Raw genomic sequence first — 21,634 nt, forward strand, 5'->3', positions numbered from 1 at the left:
TGGTCGGCAGAATCTCACTAAAAAGGTGACTTATCACACATTGCAGATATAAAGCTTATCATTCAGGGCCTGGGGCTGAGAATGTACTTGAGGTCAGTTCTTTTGTTTCTCCTTAGAGAGCCCGGGAGGTCTTCTTCTCGAGGATCTTTGAGCAAGCTATTTGTACATTGACCCAAACGAAACACAAAGACATTTGTAAACATTCTAAACCTCACCCTTGAGTCACTGAATATGGAATTCATCAAGTGCTTTGGTCTTGGGAATTCTATTAAGACTCCTTTATGGTTAAGAGTTGATGTTGAAATAGGTTTGGGTATGAATATGTAAAATGGGCTGCTGGATATATTCTCTCTTAGCTTAAAAGTCCCCACCAAATTCATTAGTGAGGAAAGGCCCTAGTCACCATGTCCATACCTTCCCAACACACCCACGGAGTGAAACCACAAAGTGAACAGGTGGAGGCTAGACTTGCTTCCTAGAATTGAGTTTATTTAATCAAGAAAGTTACAGAAAATGGATAAGGAAGATGTAGTATATATAAATAATGAATATCACACAGCCACAAAAAAGAATGAGATCGTGCCATTTACGCCAACATGGATGGAACTAGAGTGCTACGCTGAATGAAGTAAGTCAGTCCCGGAATGACAAATACCATACAATTTCACTCATATGTGCAATCTGAAAAACATGAATAAACAAACACAAAAGCAGATTTAGGTCTATAAATACAGAGAGCAAACTGCTGGTTTCCAGAGGAGAGGCGGGAAGGGGGATGGGCCACATGGGTGAGGGGGAGAGTGAGATACAGCTTTCAAGTTATGGAAGGAAGAAGTGACAGGAATAAAAGGCACGGCATAGGGTATATAGTCAGTGATATTGTAATAATGTTGTATGGCGACAGATGGTCGCTACACTGTGGTGAGTGCAGCATGGCATATAAAGAAGTTGAATCACTATGTTGTCCACCTGAAACGAATACATAGTGTGTCAAGCATCATCAAAGAAAATGTTACATAAATATAGAAGATGTGGCAAGAATATGTTTCACACACACATACATCCACGTTTCAGTAAAAATTATGACAGTAAGAACTTTTAAGATCATTGGGACAACTTCGATGCATCGGGCACCAATATGGTGAAATTTGTCACTCAAGAGAGAGCTCGGCCTAAAATAAACTTTCCAACCATTTTTGAAGAAAATGGTCACATAAACAGGATAGAAAAGGTAGTTGGGGATATATTTAGTTTTTAAAAACTGTTTTACAGTGATAGACACAGCCTGAGTGGCAATTCCGGGTATATAATGAGTGTGCTAACAACAAATGATTTTCCCCTGAGCGGATCCAGTGGGACCTTGCTGTCCTTGAAGCGTCACTTGCTGCTAGTCTTTGCCCTTGAAACCAATCTGCTATATCTCCTTAAAATGTGTCCACACTTCAGATTTCACAGTGATTCCAAGTGGCCATCACCCCAGTTATTTCTAATTAGTGAGATTTGCCGCTTAGAGGCTTTGCTGTGCTTGTGTGTGAGTGGCCTACAAATGACTGGTCACAGGTGCTTAATGCCAACATTCCATTTTGCTTCAGGTACCAGTTTTCAACCCCACCTTGCCCTTTTACTAGTTTTAAGAGCTAGGTAAGTAGGATTAATTTCTGTTTCAATATCTCCAGCTGTTTTTGAATCATTAATGCTGCTTTTACTGCAGTGTATTATTTCCTATTCATTACAGAATAAAAATGAACATGCCTTGGGGCCTTTCACATTCTCTCAGCCTTCTCAGTTTTTTTTTTTTTTTTTAAAGCCCACTCTGAACCTCCTAAAACTTAATGTATTTTCTAGGCTAATTCATGTCTGGTGGTGATATGCCCATTTTGCTAAAAATCAAGACACTTCCCAGTCTTGACATTTCATTTCATCAGCTCAAAATTTCCAAGCCAATCTAAAACAGATCAGCAATGTCGACCATAGCAGGAGTCATACAACAAGGTAATTCTGCCCTTTTACTGAGAAACTTAACTTCCTTCCAAAGTTTTATATAGTATTATATCACTCACCTAGGAACGATTAAAATTCTTATGGAAAAAACCTGTCCGTCCCCTGGTGAAATGAAGAAAAAATATGAGGTAGTTGGAATTAACAGGAAAGTAGTGCTGGAGTTGAAGTTTGATTTTGTAAATTAAATAGCAGGGGTCAAAACACTCCAGCCTCTTCAGGGGATTTGCCAGTAATGTAAAGGTGTCACCCAGTCCAGGCCAAAGATACTGTAGAGCGACAAGCAAGGTTGCACAGAAGAGAGCAAATGTTCCATTTCAGCCATTCATGATCAGCTTTTAAGGGCACAGCAACTAGGAACAAAATGCACAAGTCAAACAAATCACATCTCTGGGTCAGATTTGGCCTGTGAGCTGTCAACTTAGAAACTCAGTGACTGACAAAACTAGTTAGCTTATAACTACCTGGCCAAGAGAAACAGTGGGTAACCAGATGCTGATATTACAGATACCCAAGTATTTTTTTTTAAATATGAAATTTATTGTCAAAATTGGTTTCCATACAACACCCAGTGCTCATCCCCACAGGTGCCCTCCTCAATACCCATCACCCACCCTCCCCTCCCTCCCACCCCCCATCAACTCTCAGATTGTTCTCAGTTTTTAAGAGTCTTTTATGGTTTGACTTCCTCCCTCTCTAACTTTTTTTTTCCCTTCCCCTCCCCCATGGTCTTCTGTTAAGAAGTGGCTAAAAATGAACAAATCAGGAGACTATAGATGCTGGTGACGATGTGGAGAAATGGGAGCCCTCTTGCACTGTTGGTGGGAATGCAAACGGGTGCAGCCACTCTGGAAAACAATGTGGAGGTTCCTCAAAAAATTAAAAATAGATCTACCCTATGACCCAGCAATAGCACTGCTAGGAATTTACCCAAGGGATACAGGAGTACTGATGCATAGGGGCACTTGTACCCCAATGTTTATAGCAGCACTCTCAGCAATAGCCAAATTGTGGAAAGAGCCTAAATGTCCATCAACGGATGAATGGATAAAGAAATTGTGGTTTATATACACAATGGAATACTACGTGGCAACGAGAAAGAATGAAATATGGCTTTTTGTCGCAATGTGGATGGAACTGGAGAGTGTTATGCTAAGTGAGATAAGTAATGAGAAAGACAGATACCGTATGTTTTCACTCTTATGTGGATCCTGAGAAACTTACCACAAGACCATGGGGGAGGGGAAGGAACAAAAAAAGAGGTTAGAGAGGGAGGGAGCCAAACCATAAGAGACTCTTAAAAACTGAGTACACATACCCAAGTCTTAAAGGACTTTCCATATGACTTGCATTTGTCTTTAAGGTGGGATATTTATTTATGCAACTATTTGTGCTGCTCCGTGGCTTTAGCATAAGGCTATTTGCAGAGCACACTAACATGGAATCCTCCACATTAGAAATTCATTCTATGTAATGTGGAAAGAAGGTCAGCCAAATGTCAATGGTTGTGGTCCTCCATTCTTCAATGGAAGCCCTCCTGTCCCATAGCATTGACCTATTAACTCTCTTTTGAAAAGAAGCCATTTATATATACATACATATATATATATATATATATATATGCCATTTATATATATATATCTCATATGTATATGTATATATCTATCTCCTATGTATATGTATATGTATATATATACACACACACACATACATATGATATATAATAATTTGCTTACAGATAATGCAGCCCTTTGTATCCACATATGGTTTTGAAAGAAACTGGCCTTTTCCCAGCTCTTCTTTTCACTCTTGCCATGGATATTTCCAATAGACAAGAAGGCTATGAATCTGGAAAACCCCCCTTTTACAGAGAAGAAACACTCAGGCTTTTTTTTAAAGATGTGTTAAAACCAGACTCATGCAGTTGGAAGCAATTTTAATCATCATGTCAATTAAATGATAGCATATCATTATCTGTAAGGATGGAATGTGTTTCATGGATTGATGGGTAGAGATTCCCTGCAATAGTGCTCGTTCCTTAAGGACCCCGTGCCTTTATAGGGTCACTTTCTTAAATGTTGCCTCCCTGTTCGTTAATAATGTACTCAAGATGTCACTCTGTGGCCTCGTATTTTACTTTTTCTTTCAATTCTTTGGTATCAGAAGCTACGGAATCTGTGTCTTGTTTGCTCAGATACCATGTGTGAATAGCTGTTGGTGGCGGTTTGTGTTATACCCATCCTAGGGAATATGTCCACATTTTAAGGCAGGTGAGAGAAACTTCCTGGCAGGTCTAAAATTGTATCTATATAGTCAGTGATGATTCTTCATAAGCACAGGCTCACCTCCAACAGAGGTGCAGTACAACACAAAGAATATTTCTCTCCCAACCAAATAACTCTTATGGTGGTGGTCTCAAAGTAGAGCTCCTAAGTCAGCAGTTATCAACTGTGGTACTTGTTAGAAATATAAACTCTTGGGCTTAAACACAGACCTACTGAATGAGAAACTATGGGGATGAGGCCCAGAAATCTGTGTTTTAGTAAGCGCTCTTGGCACTTCTGAGGCCTGTTAAACTTACACATCCATTTTAGTATTATTTTCCTCCAAGCTCTGTAAGCAGCCTGGATTTTGCCACCCATCTCCCCAACTAGACTGAATTCCAAAAGAGCAGGGAGCTCATCTGCTTGTTTATCATGAAATCCCTGTCTCCAGCAGTAATTCCAGGCACATAGTAGGTCTACATTATGCATTTGTTGAATGTCTGAAGGAATGCGTGAGTGATTGGCTAAGCGCTTCCTCCTGTCATGGTATGTGGCATAAAGGCCACGACACTCCCAGCCCGCTCATACAGGGAGGTTAGGGGGTTGCATAGGGTTTCTTAGGAGCTGCGCTGCTTTGTTTTAAATCTTTGCTCCCTCATCTGTCAACTGTATGTCCTTTGGCAAGTTGCTTAACCTCTCTGCCTTGGTTTTGTCATCTCTAACATGGAGACGAAAACAGTACGTCAGCTTCATATAGGGTTTTTGTTGTTGTTGTTGTTCTTTGTTAGATTAAATTACTTGTGGTGGTGGCGTTTGTTATTGTATTACCACTGTGATTCTCCCTTCCCAAGTGGCAGCCAGGCCGCTCTCCACCCAACCTGCAGAGTCTCTGACAAAGGTCTGGATAGAATTTGCCCTGCCCCTTCAACAGCATCGTATTAGGAGGACTAGATCCTGCAGACATCATCCCAACTCCTAGCTTTATCATTCTCAGGATTCATTGCATCATCTATTACTTTGATTAATATTTACATTGAAAATAATGCATTGCAGGAATACTTAAATGGACTCTCATAATCTGGTTACATACACAGTACTGATGATCTGATAGGTTTTCTGATGGCACAGCTTCTCTCCAGTCTTTCCCTACTTCTTGACGCGGGCCTTTATTTCTGTTACCTTTACCAGGACCTCAAATGGTTGTCATGGTTAAATCATTAAAATACAAACAAGTTGTTGTTTTTTCTTCTAGTTCTGCCACATGCAGTAGTGTGCTATTTATTATCTGCTCTGACTAATCCTCATTTCGTTTTTAATGCTCAGCATTTTCCTTTCTGTGGAGAGCCATACATTGGCAGGAGTTCAAGGAAAGGCTGCAAATGCTTCGTAGAAACTATTTTAATCCCAAACAGTTAATGTTTGGAGAACAGGTTGAAACATATGTAATATAGGCACCAAACTGCAGGCAATTATCTCCAAAGGGCAATAGGGGACAGAGAATAAAGGCCATGCTGCCCTGAGGTTGAGGGTGAAAACCGAAGAAACACCTTCCTTGGCTTTCCAAGGGTCACAGTGTCAACCGAAGAATGAAATGATGAGACAAATGGAACAGCTTGATAACACCCAAATGGGTGTATTTATCCACACAATTCAAGCCTGACTACTGGAGTTCTTATCCTGTCCATTGACAGCCATTCTGAGCATTGTAACAAGATCCAGAATCCGATGTCTAGAAATTCTTAATGATACTCTGGACAAAGTGGATGAGAGGTGACAAGCCAGAGGGAATGTATGCAGAAGTTTTGGCTCAAAAACCCTGTGACTTCCAGCGGCGGTTCTGTGTGTTGGTTTCATCAATTTGAACAACAGAAAGATAATAGCTGCCGCCTAATTTTCTGAAGATACAAATGGATGTCCCAGAGTTAGAGTTATGTTCTGTTTGAATAATGCTATTTGTGCTGTTCTTCAAGCATTGCGTGGGACATGACAAGCTGTCTCTGGTCTTCTTTTCCATGGTTTCATCCTGCCATTTAACCATATGTACTCACACACACACACACACACACACACACACACACACACACACACACACCATGTAATCCCTAGTAAAGCACTGTGTGTTATATTGCTGCTATAAGGCAGCATTAATTATTATTCAAAATCCACCATGCAGCTTTATACAGTGTGATTTTCAGAAGGGAAGAACACTGTCGGAAGCATAATGGCACCTTGCAGGATCAGTTAGGGGGAAAATATGAGCTAAGGAGGCGGAAATCCTTGTTTAGACTTACAGAGAAATAATGACAAGCCATGAAAAGTTCCACAGGCCTTTGTAGCACTGAAATCTTTCCTCTAGGACCAACTTCTATGAAAATACACTACGCCTGGAATTTTCCCTGTCAAAGCCAGACATATTTTTTTAATTGAATCTTGCTCTGAGCATAGTGAATTTTTTTTCCCCATCTTTAATTTGCTTTTTATGTGAATGGAGAGATGTTCTGTTTCTCTTCTTTGGAGGATTGTCATATTCCTGTAAAAACAATCAGTATTGGGCCATTTATCTCTTGCTTCATCAAACTGTGATGTGGGCTGTAAGTACGTGTACGTTCGCAATATAGATTTTTTATTTCTGTATTTTATAGTCGTATTATTGGCGAGTGGCTCTCATTTATTTTCCAGAACATTTCTAGGCTGATGACAACTCTTTAGTCTTTGTTTGTTAACTGTGTCCTGTCTGTCTACCTTTTCATGTAATAATTGCTTTCAGGGAATAAAACAGAAATGGGGTATTGCTTTGTTTAATATTTTTCAAATCAAATACAGCATAACACAACCATCTGTGAAAATACATTTCAGCTTTCATCAAATTCTGCCAAGGCTTTTTTGAGGATTAATAATCCCTTCATGTGGGCATGCTTCTATGGCTAATGTAGAATGTTGGGCAGAGCCTCAGTTATATTTATGTTCTGACTCAGGTAAAAAAAATAAATAAATAAACGGACTTGTTGAAGGGAGAAAAAGTTCAGTTTTTTCACTCCTAAATATGTGTTGCTTGCAGAACAAGTGCCTTTGGAATGGAAGATATTGTTGAAAGGCTTTTCTTGGTGGAAAATGTGGAAGTCAAAGCTATATTCATTTTCCTTTTAGGTGGAGTCCAATTCTCAATCAATGGAAGGGCCCTTACAGAGCTCCACCTGTATTAGCAGAACATGGACTGCCTGATGCCTTTTAAAGGTGATTTTTCTTTGGCTGATATGGGAGAAAAGGGCTTGTGTCTCAGCTGTTTTTTTCTCAGCAATTGTGACTATTGTCCTTTCTGCCCATCTTCATGTTCTATATGCCGCTTGTCCCCCCTTTCATTTCCCAAAGCCCCACAAACCCAGAGCTGTTGCAGGGAACAGGGTGAGTGAGACAGGCTGTGGCAGGGACTGCGAGATAGTATAGAACGTTAAGACACTAGAATTTTATTAAGACACACCACTATCTTTCAAAGTTTCTTGGCAACTTCTTCCAATAGGAATTTCTTACAGGCCGTTTGGAGACTCTTGTCCCCAGACTGCCACAATTCTCTAAGTATTTTCACAGGAAACAGAACAGAAAGGTTATTGATAAAGTCATTGACCAAGTGTAAGGAAATAAGCTATGTTCAATCAGTTCTGTTATAACACTTGTTTTGAAAACACAGATTTGTTCCAATGCCATTGATATACCTTGGAATGATTTGGATGTAGTTTTTTTGTTTGTTTGTTTTATTTATTTACTTACTTATTTTGAGAGAGAGACGGACAGAGAACACGAGTGGGGGAGGGGCAAAGCGAGAGAGAGAGAGAGAGAGAGAGAGAGAGAGAGAGAGAGAGGGAGAGGATCCAAAGCGGGCTCTGCGTTAACAGGAGAGAGCCCGGTGTGGGGCTTGAACTCACGTACCGCAAGATCATGACCTGAGCAGAAGTCTGGGGGCGTAGTTTTGCATTTGCTTATGTGTGATGTGATCCATGAAAAGCGTTTGGTGAACCCAGAAATCTGCACCCAGTTGAACCAGACAGTGTAGGAATACACACAATGCACACCCCCTCCCCAGACAGCCATGATCCTCCTCAGTTCACCACAGCGGCACGAGCCACACCATGCCCGTCTGGTAAGGCAACTTTCTTTGCATTTCAGATAAGCTTCCTGCTGCCGCTTTGCAACGGTTTACAAGCTGCAACCCTTATGAAATGTACTTCCACAAGCACGTCCCAAGGTCTTGTTCAAGGTAAAAAGGCAACATTTATTGTCTTTATGTATTTCTTAATTGTGTAACAAGTGTAACACCGTCAACCATTTTTGTTGGGTTCCTCTGTTTTTAAGATGTCATAGGTACAGTTTGTGTGGCTCTAACCCCATTTTCCCATAAGCTCCTTGATATTGTTGACAGAATTTTGCAGAGCATGATGGTTTCGAGAACACCTACGTTGCTTATAGCAGAAGTGACGATCTTGAAGCAGCACTTCTATGGCAGGGAAGAGCAGGGAGCTGTCACTGCTTTCAGGCCTGAAGGACAAGGACAGAGAAACAGACTCTGGAACCCAGAGTGGTTGCTGGTTGCCTAACATCTGCTAGCCAGAGGCCTAACATAAAGAGAGGCTGGGGAATAAACACCCTGGACTCACTCTCCTCCCACTCTCCAGTCTTTGGCAATTACCTCCCATTAATGGGCCGAACCCAATGGGAAGCCAGTGGGTTAGGGAGTCTGTTTATTGCCATCCATGGAGTTTAAACACAGTGCATAGAGCAGGGCTGAGGGATGGATCTGAAGGCATCATCTTGCCCAACACCATTAGGGAAGTTACTTTTTAAGGAATTGTTTTTATTTTATTACGTAAATCCATTTTATTCTTCTCTTTCCGGATCTCTTAGATCTCAGCCAGGGCTTGAGGAGATTCATAAAGGTGTTTTTCTAAACAAAGGAAAAGTTTCTGCCAAAAAAAAATCTGCACTCCTTTTAGTCAAACCAGTTCAAACAGCCAACTTAGAAAATAACATATTTTCACACACACACCCCGCCCCGCTTCTCATTATATATGCACTCAGAACTGTGTTCATGGTCATTTCCATGTGAACCCCTTTCTGAGGGCAAACATGTTTTCACATTTAACGCTTGAATTTTGCCCAGCTTGGTTGGATACTGTTACATAATTCACTAACTTTTGTGCCTGGTCAAGAAGAGGAATACTAAAGGGATGGTGTAATTCACTTGCTGATAAACTGCCCTTCAATTTGGAAATTGATTTTTGTTGTAGTCCCATTACAAGACAACTGGCCATTTTCCAGTACTGGAATCGGGGGAAGGTGGCTTGAAATGAGTCTCTGTAGTGTGTCCATTTCCCAGATGTCCCAGCTTGATCTGAAATTTGGAAGAGACCATGAGCTCACAGCCTTAAGGGTAATTATGCAATAGGATGTTCGAGCTTAAATGAATCAATTTGTCATTGACTAGGGTAGGGTATGTCTTCCCTGCCCAGAAACAGCCTGCAGACAAAAGGAGATGTATTTCACGTGGTCCTATAGAGTTCAGATGTTTATTGGAGAAGAAAATATAAAAAATGTTAAACTTCAAAAGAAGAGTAAACATACATCTTTTTAAAAAATTTTCTTAAGGTTTTCTTTTTTTAAAAAAATAAGAGGCTCAAGTTTTATTCTTCCATAAGTAAAGTTTATTGCCACATTAGCCATAATTCACTTTGCTTCATGCTAAAGTGAAGTGGGTTGCTCATACTGGTTAGCCTTTCACTGGGGAAGGAAATTTGATGCTATTGATAATGTTGACAGGATAATGGAGATGAAAATTTAGATTCTCCTGCAGGCTCATGTACTTTTAAAAATGGAGATATAATTCATCCATCAGAAAATCCGTCCTTTTGAAACATACAATTCAGTGGGTTTTAGCATATTCACAAAGCTGTACAGCTATCACCACTGTCTAATTTCACAGTATTTTTTATCACTCCCCAAAGAAACCCCATATTGGTTAGCCATCACTCTCTATTCCTTCTACCCCCCACCCCTGACAGCCATCAATCTATTTTCTGTTCTGTGCATTTACCTGTTTTGGACATTTCGTATAATTGGAATATCGTCATCTGTGGCTTTTTTTTGCATCTGGCTTCTTTCACTTAGCACAGTGTCCTAAAGGTTTATCCTTGTATAGTATGTTTCAGGACTTTGTGTCTTTTTATTGCCACATAATATTCCAGTACATACCGCATTTTGTTTATCCATCAATCAACTGATGGGCCTTTGGATGTTTCTACTTTTTGCTATAGTGAATAATGCTGCTATGAACATTCATGTACATGTTATTGTGTGGACATATGTTTTCTTTTCCCTAGTAGTAGAATTGCCGAGTTATGCAGTAACTCTAAATTTAAACTTTTGGTGAACTGCCAGACTGTTTTCCAAAGTGGGCACAAAATTTCACATTCCTAACAACAGCATATGAGGGTTCTGCTTTCTCCGTAACTTTGCCAACAGTTGTTGCCTTTGTCTGTTTGACTACAGACATTTTAGTGGGTGTGAAGTCATATTTCATTGTGATTTTCATTTGCATTTCCCTGCTGGCTAATAATGTTCAACATCTTTTCATGTATTTGTTGGCCATTTGTGTATCTTCTTTGGAGAAGTGTCTACTGGGATCCTTTATCATTTTCTTATTGGGTTATTTGTTATTTTAGTGTTGTATTGTACCTGTTCTTTATATATTCCTTATGAGTCCCTCATCAAATCTATGATTTACAAATATCTTCTATCATTCTATAGGTTGCCTTTTATATTCTTTATGGTATCCTTTGAAGCACAAACGTTTTTAAATTTTTTAAGAGTTCTAATTCATCTGTTTTTCTTTCATCACTTGGGATTTTGGTGTCATATCTAAGACAACCTTGCCGGGGCGCCTGGGTGGCGCAGTCGGTTAAGCGTCCGACTTCAGCCAGGTCACGATCTCACGGTCCGTGAGTTCGAGCCCCGCGTCGGGCTCTGGGCTGATGGCTCAGAGCCTGGAGCCTGTTTCCGATTCTGTGTCTCCCTCTCTCTCTGCTCCTCCCCCATTCATGCTCTGTCTCTCTCTGTCCCAAAAATAAATAAACGTTGAAAAAAAAAATTTTTAAGACAACCTTGCCAAACCTAAGATCATGAAGATTTTTGCCTTTATTCTTCTAGTAGTTTTATAGTTTCATCTCTTATGTCTAGGTTTGTGATCCATTTTGAGTTATTTTTTTTCATTTTGAATTAAGTTTTATGTATGATGTGAGGAAAGAGCCTGACTTTATTCTGTTGCATGTGGATATCTGGGAACATTTGTTGAAAAGACTTTTATTTTCCTATTGAGTTGTCTTGCAATACTGTTGAACATCAATGGACCCTAAATGTATGGGTTTGTTTCTAGACTCTTAGTTATATTCTGGGCTCACAGACATTGAGAACTAGACGGGCCCTTTCAGATCACGGAGTATAGGAGTCACACATTCTGGTGTCTGTCAAGTGCAGTCAGGCTTCATGAGTAAAGTGTACCAGGTGTACTTGGGGAACATGGGCTTTACCCAGTGGTTGTCATATGGAAGTGTAAGATGAGGTTGGTTGTATCTTTTAATTTTTCTTATTATTTTTAAAAAAAAATTTTTTTTAACGTTTATTTATTTTTGAGACACAGAGAGACAGAGCATGAACAGGGGAGGGGCAGAGAGAGAGGGAGACACAGAATCTGAAACAGGCTCCAGGCTCTGAGCTGTCAGCACAGAGCCCGACGCGGGGCTCGAACTCACGGACCGCGAGATCGTGACCTGGCTGAAGTCGGACGCTTAACCGACTGCGCCACCCAGGTGCCCCTCTTTTAATTTTTCAAAAGAAACCAGAAATTGTGTTTCTTCTTCTGGCAAAATGTCTTGAGTTATAGCCAAGCAACTAATTTAGGTTTAAAAAAAAATGCTGACTGGCCATAGGAAACATATCTTTAGGCAGAACTTGGCCCATTATCCACCAGTTTTCAACTGAAACACTTCAGCCCTTTCCTGGGTTTCAGTTTAGGTGGGTAATCCTAGGTTGCATTGTTATTTGTGGCAAATTCAGATCTAGAAATTGATATCGATGCTTTCTACTTCCTAGTTGAATATTACTAATATACTAATATCCTAAGAATTCATTATTTTTCTAATCATATTTTCTTTTTAATGTTTATTTATTGAGAGAGAGAGAGAGGCAGAGAGGCAGAGAGAGAGAGTCCCAAGCAGGCTCCATGCTGTCAGCAGAGAGCCTGAATTGGGGCTCAGTCTCAGGAACTGTGAGATCATGACCTGAGCAAAAATCAAGAGTCAGATGCTTAACTGACTGGGCCACCCAGGCTTCCCTCTAATAATATTTTCTTATTACCATGACTAGATATTATGTCTTGTTTTAATTAAAAAAAATCCCACAAATACAACCAACCAAACAAAGGACCCCTTAGAGACCTAAACACATGTTTAGGTGGAGCTATGTTAGTAACTGTTCTCTATTGTAATCATTTAAAATAAGATATCTAACCTGTTTTCAGAAGTGCAGTATAAAGACTTTGTTTTTTGTCTGATCATAGACAAAAAAGCAATGCACAGCTCTTATCCCCAGGACTCCACACACACACACACACACACACACACACACACACACACACACACACACCGTCTCTCCTCACAATGAATGAGGCATGCCTCTGAAAGTCTTGCCTCAGTTGTCATGGCTGTAAATATACCACATGTGGAAGGATTATAACTCATTGGTCTCAATTTTATCTGCTCTGTTTTGTGTTCAAGGCCTTTGTCAACAACAGGCATTTCCTTCCCTGAGATCCTCTCAATGGCATATTTTCTGATTCCAATAATGAATCCAGGAGGGATGTTCCCAACTCCTGTGCCACAATCAGTTGAAGAAACGTTAGTCTCCTGCAGTATTAATGCATGCGTTTCCCAACTTTTTCACCTTTGATTCAGTTCAGCAGATGTGTGATGAAGACAGATGTGCCAAGAATAATTATGGGACTACTAACATGAATTAAAAGTGTGACAGTCCAAAAGACAAACTAAGCAGAAAGAAATCTGTTATAACTAAAGCTGAAGACAATAGATTGAAGTGGAATATGACAATGACTTCCCGATGGGGGAGCTACACAAGACTTCACATTGTATGGACATTTGTACATCCAGGGGAAGTGATTCACACACACCAAGACAAAAACGTGCAAATACGCTGAAATTCAGGATTAATGGATTGCGTCTACGCTAGGTTAAATCTGGCCAAAGATTAAGGAACAATTCAGTCATCCTGAATTCTTAACCTGCTTATCATCAGCCTCCAGATGTTTGATATTTAAATAAAGTGATTGGATAATTGATGGAATTTTACTTTTCATTTAGTAATTTGGAATAGTCAATAATATGCAGTCTGCCAAATCTTTAGAGAAAATTTTGTTGCCCTCCTAATTTATTTCCAAGTGGCAGGAGAGAATTTGAAAGTGATCAAGAGGTTATTTGGGGAAAATTAACTATAACATGGTCAACTCTTCTTCACTTCACAATTACCTTGGGTTTATATGTATATGACAAGATGCTTTTACTACTTGTTAAGATTCTCACTTTTTTTCTTACTTTGCCAGAGGACCTCATTGTTCTTGAACTTTTGGGAAAAGACCGTGTATTAGTCTGAGACACGTTTGCCAAAATGGGATTAAATGAGCAAGGATTTAATTAGGGGAAACACCTGGGATGGAGAATGGGGAAGGAACTGGTAAGACTGGGAATGCCATCGGATGACGAAACTGTCTGTCCCAAGTAAAGTGAGGGGGAAGGGAATTTGATGAAAATATATTAGATTGCTGTGCTGTCTCAGGAGCTTTGGCAAAGCCACTGAGGAGTCCTTGAGCCAAAGTTGGCTGTTAGATGGGCCCCATATTGCCCAGTAATAAAGTTGCTTTAGTATCCCCACCACACCCAGATGGTGGGAGCAGCCTGTGGGAAAAGTGAGGGCTGGGTGCAAATGTGGTGGTAGATTTCAGACTGTAGCCTTTAGGTCTTCAGTTAATTATACTCCCTGGAGTTTGAAGTCTTTAAAGTGCAGTTTCATGGCAGACAGAAATGGTAATTTTGTTAGGTTATAGATTAGCTGTAATAAGAGACCCCAGAATATAGTGGTTTCAACAAGACAGAGTTTTATTTATCTCTTAAATTGAGGTTTCAAAGTGGATATTGGGGTTCCAGGCTCCTTCTATCTTGTTGCTCTACTATCCAGGCATGTTCCCTTTATTCCCATAATGAGTGGCAGCCTATGATGGCTCAGCAGCATGTTGGCATTGCAGCCACCGGACAGGGGAGGGAGAGGGGAAGGGCGGGAAGCCCCTTTCCCTTAAAGGGCACGAGCTAGAAGCTGGATACCTCCCGTTCTGCTCATATTTTATTTGCCAGAACTCAGTTATATTAGTTACCCATGGCTGCTGTAACACATTACCACAAATTTAGTAGCTAAAAACCACTGAAATTTATACTCTCACAGTTCTCTGTTTCCGTGGCTGAAATGCAGGTGTCCACATGGCTGCACTCCTTCTGGGGGCTCAAGAGGACAGTCTCCTTGCATCTTCCACCTTCTGGTGACTCCTTGGCTGTGACTGCATCACTCCGATCTCTGCATGCTCACATCACCTGCTCCTATTCTGCATGTAATCTCCCTCTGCCTCTGTTTTATAAGGACACTGATGATTGCCTTTAGGAGCCACCTGAATAAGCCACGGTACTCTCTTCATCTCAAGATCCTTAACTCAATCACATTGGCAGAGTCTTTTACCATGTAAGGGGACATTCGCACGTTCCAGGGTCTAGGACCTGGATATCCTGGGAAGTCGTAATCCAGACTACCACAGTCCTATGGCCACACTTAGCTTTATGCAGCATCAGAAATAATAGTCTTTTGTGGAGTGCTATATTCCTAACACAAGTTAGCATGTCTTATTACTAAAGTTAGACTGGGAATGGGTATAGGGTTCCAATCAGCCATCCCTTCTTGAGAAATTTCTTCAAATTAATGTGGTTTGAACCTTAGAGTAAAACACTTCACATCATCAACCCTAAATTATATAATTTTGGGAGTACTGGAAATCCAAGACAAGTTGGACTGGAAGGATATTGTTTTTGCCTGACCACTGTTATGATGCCTCTCCTGCTTTTTCCGGTGATAGTGCCCTAATTTCTAATTTTCCTTTGAGTAAGTGCCTCCTGCTGGACTTCGTCCATGTGCTGTGGGATGCATGTACCCTCCATCTGGACAATTTGCATTTTTTGTTGGTTCAAATCTGGGTGTGAAATCCACAGGGATTCTCCAAAGACCATAGGACTTACAGAAACAATGGGGAAAGTGGAGGTCTCTTTCCAGTGGGATTGCTGAGCTGATAGACGCAAGCTGGAACTGCCGATAATTCTCTTTGCACAGGGTGTGACGAGCCTGCCCCGGAGCGCAGTCAACCCGCAGGAAGAGGGATGTGAGGGATGGGGAGAGCCGTGTTCTTGGTGACGTCATTTGAGTGCCTGTGTCTAGACGCACCTGAACCAAATATACCCCTGGACCTTTTATGGGAGTCAGTTAGTGAGTGGCTCCATCCTAGCCCCGCTTTTACCTGTTCTTTTGCCACTTGGGTTGGGTTCTGTCCCTTGAAACCGAGAGGCCTGACTAATGCAAAGTTGAAGAAAATGCATCAAGTTGTAGGCAAAGTCAAGGCTAAAATTCTGATGTCCTTCCTTTTGAGCTGCTCTATTGTGGTGCCTTTCCTTCTTCTCACATAATGGCTGTTGACCAGTTTCTTTTGATTCCACTACAAAGTGGAAGTCATTTAGTCCCTTAGTCAATCTTGATTTAAAAAAAAAAAAAAATGGCTTGAGTTCTTACGTGATTTCTTCTCATCTGGCCTACAAGCTTCAACAGCTTATCAAAGGAACATCACTGACAAATAGAATTTGTGACAACATTGAATACCCTGGTTTTGGTTGGGAAATAAGGAAGGAAAAGAGGGTAATTTCAAAATGCCAAGAAGAAGTAAGGAAGAGATTGATGACCTTTTTTGTTGTTGTTTCCGGCAGATTTATAATACAATAAAAAGTTTGTTCTGCAATCATTTAGCCCATGTGGTTGATATTAGATTTTTCAGTCAAAACTGTTCATGTCTTCAAGAGGGTCTGAAGCTTTTTATTTAAGTGAAGGATGCTGCTAAAATGTTGAACTCAACATTCCCCCTGAAGTTCTTTCAAGACTATTATGAATAGTCCAGTTTTAAGAAATTCCAGATGAATTGTGCACAGCAAGATGAAAGACGGAGCGTACAAGCATCTGTGCACAGGAATTATGCAGAAGTATGCAAATTTTAACCCCAGTGATGATGGAAATGTTAACCTTATGTTTCAGTAATAATAATAACTACTCTGATCTAATGGTGAGCTAATAGGTGCAAAGGGCACTTGGAATCGAGAATTAATAAGAAGTAAGAAGGCTCCCCCCATCCCCCCCGACGACATGAGGTTATTTATCTGAACACCTTCTTGTTCAGTGCAGTTCACCGTAGAAACAAATATTAACAACGACATGTTTGTGGCACAGGTACTTGTCATTAAATGTAAACCTGTTTTATAAAAATTTGATCCTTAGGCTTCCATAAAAGAGGATGCTGATTTATTTTTTTAGAAGCTGAATCCTTAAACTAAGAAACCTATGGCAGTGTTAGAATTTGGTGGCAAGCATATGTCAAGTGTTCCTGTGTTGGGAAGGGAAGGGAAACTCGTGGGCCTGAGACAATGCCAAGGAGAAGACTCCAGATCTGGGCCAGTGCTCTAAAGGTCTAGAAATAAGGCTAGCTGCCACTCATTGAGTACTCACTATGTGCCAGGCACAAAAAAGCACTTCGTAGTTACAGTATCATTAAAACCTCAGAATAGCCCTATGGGTTAGGGAAAACAGAGGGTTCCATAAAGTTTCAAAGCTGGAAAGAGGTGGAGCAGAATCTATTCAAGTCTCTCCAAGCTGGTAAACACTCTGCTGTGAACACTGTGCTGTGTTGTGGGTACCCTCAAACCTCACCCTGTAACACGCAACATGTCACTGGTGCTACATTTTAACTGTTATGTATCCACAGTCTGTCAGGCCAACTCTGAAATATCTTCTTCCCTTCAATTAAAAAAAAAATTCTTATAGGTGGTTAAAATCACTTTACTTTGCAAGTGATGCATAAATCTGCAAAAAAATAAAACTTTGCAGGTAAGGGTAGAGTTGGCTTCGCTATCGCCACTGGCGTTACTCCTTTCCTGGCTTGATACTGGGACTCCATGATGACCAGGGCCTGAGACTCACCCTGCCCATGTTTGGCAGCCATTCCTCAGGAAGAGAAAGTGTAGAGAAGATCTCCAGGGGAACTCTCGCTAGGTCCTGTCTTTCTCGGAGTCTCTTAGCTTGTTCTGACATCCTCAACATGCCCTTTTCGTCTCATCGTCCAGTATAACTTCCAGCTCCAACCATCATGCTGACTTTTGCTAATAGGGAAGAAGAAGAGGGTAAGGAGAAGGCATGCTCATTCTCTTTAAAGACTTGAATTGAAAGGTACATGTATCTCTTCTGCTCACATCTCCGTTGTTCAAAGCAAGGTCACATGGCTGCGTTCCCTGTGTGTTTGTATATAGTTATGGCAGATATTGCCAATAGTTTCCCAACATCCATTCCTCACTCTTTTCAGTAATGGACTCTCCAAATTTCATCTCACTCTGGTGAGATTCTACGTTGCCCAGCCTCTCTTGTGGCGGTACTAGGATCTGGCCTGCACTCTCCTGGCCTGATGAATAGTTTCACAGCTGACTAGGCATCTGTATGGCTACCCTGGAGTTTCTATAACTCATATCTGCTTACAAATTGGACCTACTCCTCAAAAAGTCCTGGAACAAATTGAAGGAGGGTAGGATGGAAAATGTAGGACAACTGGAAATCTCTATTACATTTAGTTTAAACATACAGAATGCAGGGCCACCTGGGTGGCTCAGTCCATCTGGCGTGTCTGACTCTTGATTTCGTCTCAGGATCATGACCTGAGTTGGCTGTGAGACTGAGCCCCGCATCAGGCTACATGCTGAATGTGGAGCCTGCTTGAGATTTCTCTCTCTCTCTCTTTCTCTTTCTGTCTCTCGCCTTCTGCCCCTCTGCTCCTCTGCCCTGCTCATGCATTCTCTCTCTCTAAAAAAAAAATGAAAATAAAAACAAAACAAAACAAAAACGCCATATGCGATGCAGCTAAATCAGTGCTCAGAAGGGAACGTTGTAACCTTAAATGTACATGTTAAAAAAGAAAAAGCAATAGAAAAGTAATGTGCCCAGAACTCACGAGTTAGAAAAAGAACAGAGTAAACCCAAAGAAAGTAGGAAGGAGGCACTAATAAAGATAAGAACAAACATCAGTGAAACAGAAAACAAGTAATAGAGATGATCTGCAGAAACCAAGTATGGTTCTTTGAAAAGATTAATGAAGTCGACAAGCAATAAAGAAGAAAGGACACAAAACATAACTGAGGGCAAAACGGGGACATAATTATATAATGGTGACTTAAAATATTGTAAGAGCTATTGTGAATCACTCTATGCTGATACATCTGATAATATCTAAAATTATTATTTCTTAGAAAATCTATCCATTGCCAGTGTTGATTTCAATGGGGATGAAGGACTTATGAAGCTGTGAAAACCTTTGATTCGGGAGTCAAACATATATCCATTCTCTCCCCTCCTCCCACCTCCCCTCACGTCCCACATGGATTTTAAGTCAAGTTTTACCACCCCGTCAACAGAGTAGAGAACTTGTAGCTTCCGTGAATTGTCCAACACTCCAAATCCTGTTTGAAGGAAAGCATATTGTCCCTTCCTGTGGCAAACTTCCTAGGTCCCCTCTTAAGGACCAAGGCATACATTCCCCTAGACGCTGGGAGTGGTGGCTGCAGACCACTCATAGCTAAGTCCCTTTCCAGGAATGTCCCCTGGGCCCACATCCAAGACTGGTAGATGCAGTAGGTCAAGAGCCCAGCCCCAGTGAATTGATTTAAGACAGCTTGGAAGGACGACCCTAGTTACATTGCTGAGGCTTCCTCGGGAGCTGCTTTGCACTTCCGCTCTGGCCCCTGTCTTTGCCCCCATAGGAATTGATCCTGAGAGCCTCACCAGTAAAGTTCTTGCACATAAATCTCTATCCCACAGTTTGATTCCCAGGGAATATGGTCGAAGACAATAATAAAACCAGACAAGGATGGTATGAGAAAGTAAAATTATAGGCCTTGTTTAAAAAATACATTATGATGCGGTTGATTTTTCTCAGGACTCGAGATAGCATGACATTTGAAATCTGGTAATATACTTAACTACGGAAGCAAATTAAAGAGAGACTATATGATTGTGTCACTAGCAAAGAACTCATACAATTCCACTCCAAGTAATGATAATTAAAAATTCACATATTACTCCAGTCTCATCAAGAGAAAAATCTTCAGAAAATTCCAGTTGAGGGGGATCCTGTAACACACCTAACCCATTGTCCTTGAAATGGCCAAAGTCATCAAAAACAAAGAAAGTCTAAGAAACTGTCGTAGCCAAGAAGAGCCTAAAGAAACATGATTATTTAGTATGTGGTACCATGGATGGGACAGAAAAAGGATTTATGTAAAAACTAAGGAAATCTAAATAGCCTTTGGGTTTTAGTTAATAATAAAGTATCAGTATTGGTTCATGTAACAAATGTATGTTACTATAATAATGTTTTAATAATAATGCCCATCACCCAATTTCCCCTCTCCCCCACCACCCCCATCAACCCTCAGTTTGTTCTCTGTATTTAAGAGTCTGTTATGGTTTGCCTCCCTCTCTCTCTGTTTGTAACTATGTTTTCCCCTTCCCTTCCCCCGTGGTCTTCTGTTAAGTTTCTCATGATCCACATAGGAGGGAAAACATATGATATCAGTCTTTCTGTGACTGACTTTTTTCACTTAGCATAATACCTTCCAGTTCCATCCACATTACTGCAAATGGCATGATTTCATTCTTTCTCAATGCCAAGTAGTATTCCGTCGTGTATATAAACCACATCTTCTTTATCCATTCATAAGTTGATGGACATTTAGGGCCTATCCATAATTTGGGTATTGTTGATAATGCTGCTATCAACATTGGGGTACATGTGCCCTTATGCATCAGCATTTTTGTATCCTTTGGATAAATTCCTAGTGGTGCTATTGCTGGGTCGTAGGGTAGTTCTAATTTTAACTTTTTGAGGAAACTCCACACTGTTTTACACAGTGGCTGCATTTCTTTAAATATATATATATATGTGTTTATATATATATATGTTTATATATATTTTTTCCCTTGGGCATTATTTGCATTTAATATTAAATGGCTATTTAATATTAAAAATTAAAGACCTAAAAAAATTTAAAAAAAAGATATACATAGTAGTGCTATTACTGGGTCATAGGGTAGTTCTAATTTTAATTTTTTGAGGAGCCTCCATACTGTTTTCCAGAGTGGCTGCCTTTCTTTATATATATATATATATATATATATATATATATATATATTTGTATATTTGTATATTTGTATATTTATATATTTATATTTATATTTATATTTATATTTATATATATAAATCAGTGTTTTCCTTGGACATTATTTGCATTTACCATTAAGTGGCTATTCTTGCCAGATAAATAAGACAAGAAAAATAAAGACCTAAAAAAGTTTTAAAAAGACATACAAAAACTAAAATGGTAGATAGAAATTTATTGCTTGTTTGCATATGATTGTCAGCATTGCAAATATAAGAGAATACAAACTATATAAGCAATAACTGGAGACTTCAGCAAGATTGCAGGATACAAAATCAATATACAAAATCATACATACTATTCTTGCTTTAACCAGTTATAAAATGTGATAATAATATATCACAATATCCCACAATATCCCACACACAAATCCATAAAAACTACAGAATCCTTAGAGGCAAACCTAAGAAAAGATAGACCTTTAAGGATGAAGTAATTTAAAATTATTGAAAGATATAAGAAAATACTGTTAGAAATCATATTCTTAGATGGTAAGGCTCAGAATGATATCTATATCAATCCTCCTAAAATTAATTTCTAAATTCTATTTAACATAAATTCAAGACCTAAAAAAAGATTATTAAATTCCTATATTTAATAAGGTTGTGCCACTTCTGCCCTACCTCCTTTTATTCTTTCCTTTCCTTTCCTTTTTTTTTTTTTTTTTTTTTTTTTGAGAATGAGAGAGAGCATGTGAGCAGGGAA

At 39.9% G+C, this 21,634-nt stretch overlaps 1 long non-coding RNA gene across 1 annotated transcript in view; it reads left to right on the plus strand.

Moving 5' to 3' along the window:
- The window catches only part of LOC121016757 (uncharacterized), a 232,014-nt gene that overhangs the window by 75,354 nt on the left and 135,026 nt on the right, over window positions 1–21,634 (plus strand). The window contains exons 3-4 of the long non-coding RNA XR_005784432.1: window positions 7,410–7,496; window positions 8,424–8,514. This is a non-coding gene — a long non-coding RNA (uncharacterized LOC121016757). The remainder of the gene's footprint in view (window positions 1–7,409; window positions 7,497–8,423; window positions 8,515–21,634) is intronic.

Source organism: Herpailurus yagouaroundi, unplaced genomic scaffold (assembly GCF_014898765.1).
Source record: "Herpailurus yagouaroundi ecotype Mexico unplaced genomic scaffold, PumYag 213, whole genome shotgun sequence".
Lineage (NCBI taxonomy): Eukaryota > Metazoa > Chordata > Mammalia > Carnivora > Felidae > Herpailurus > Herpailurus yagouaroundi.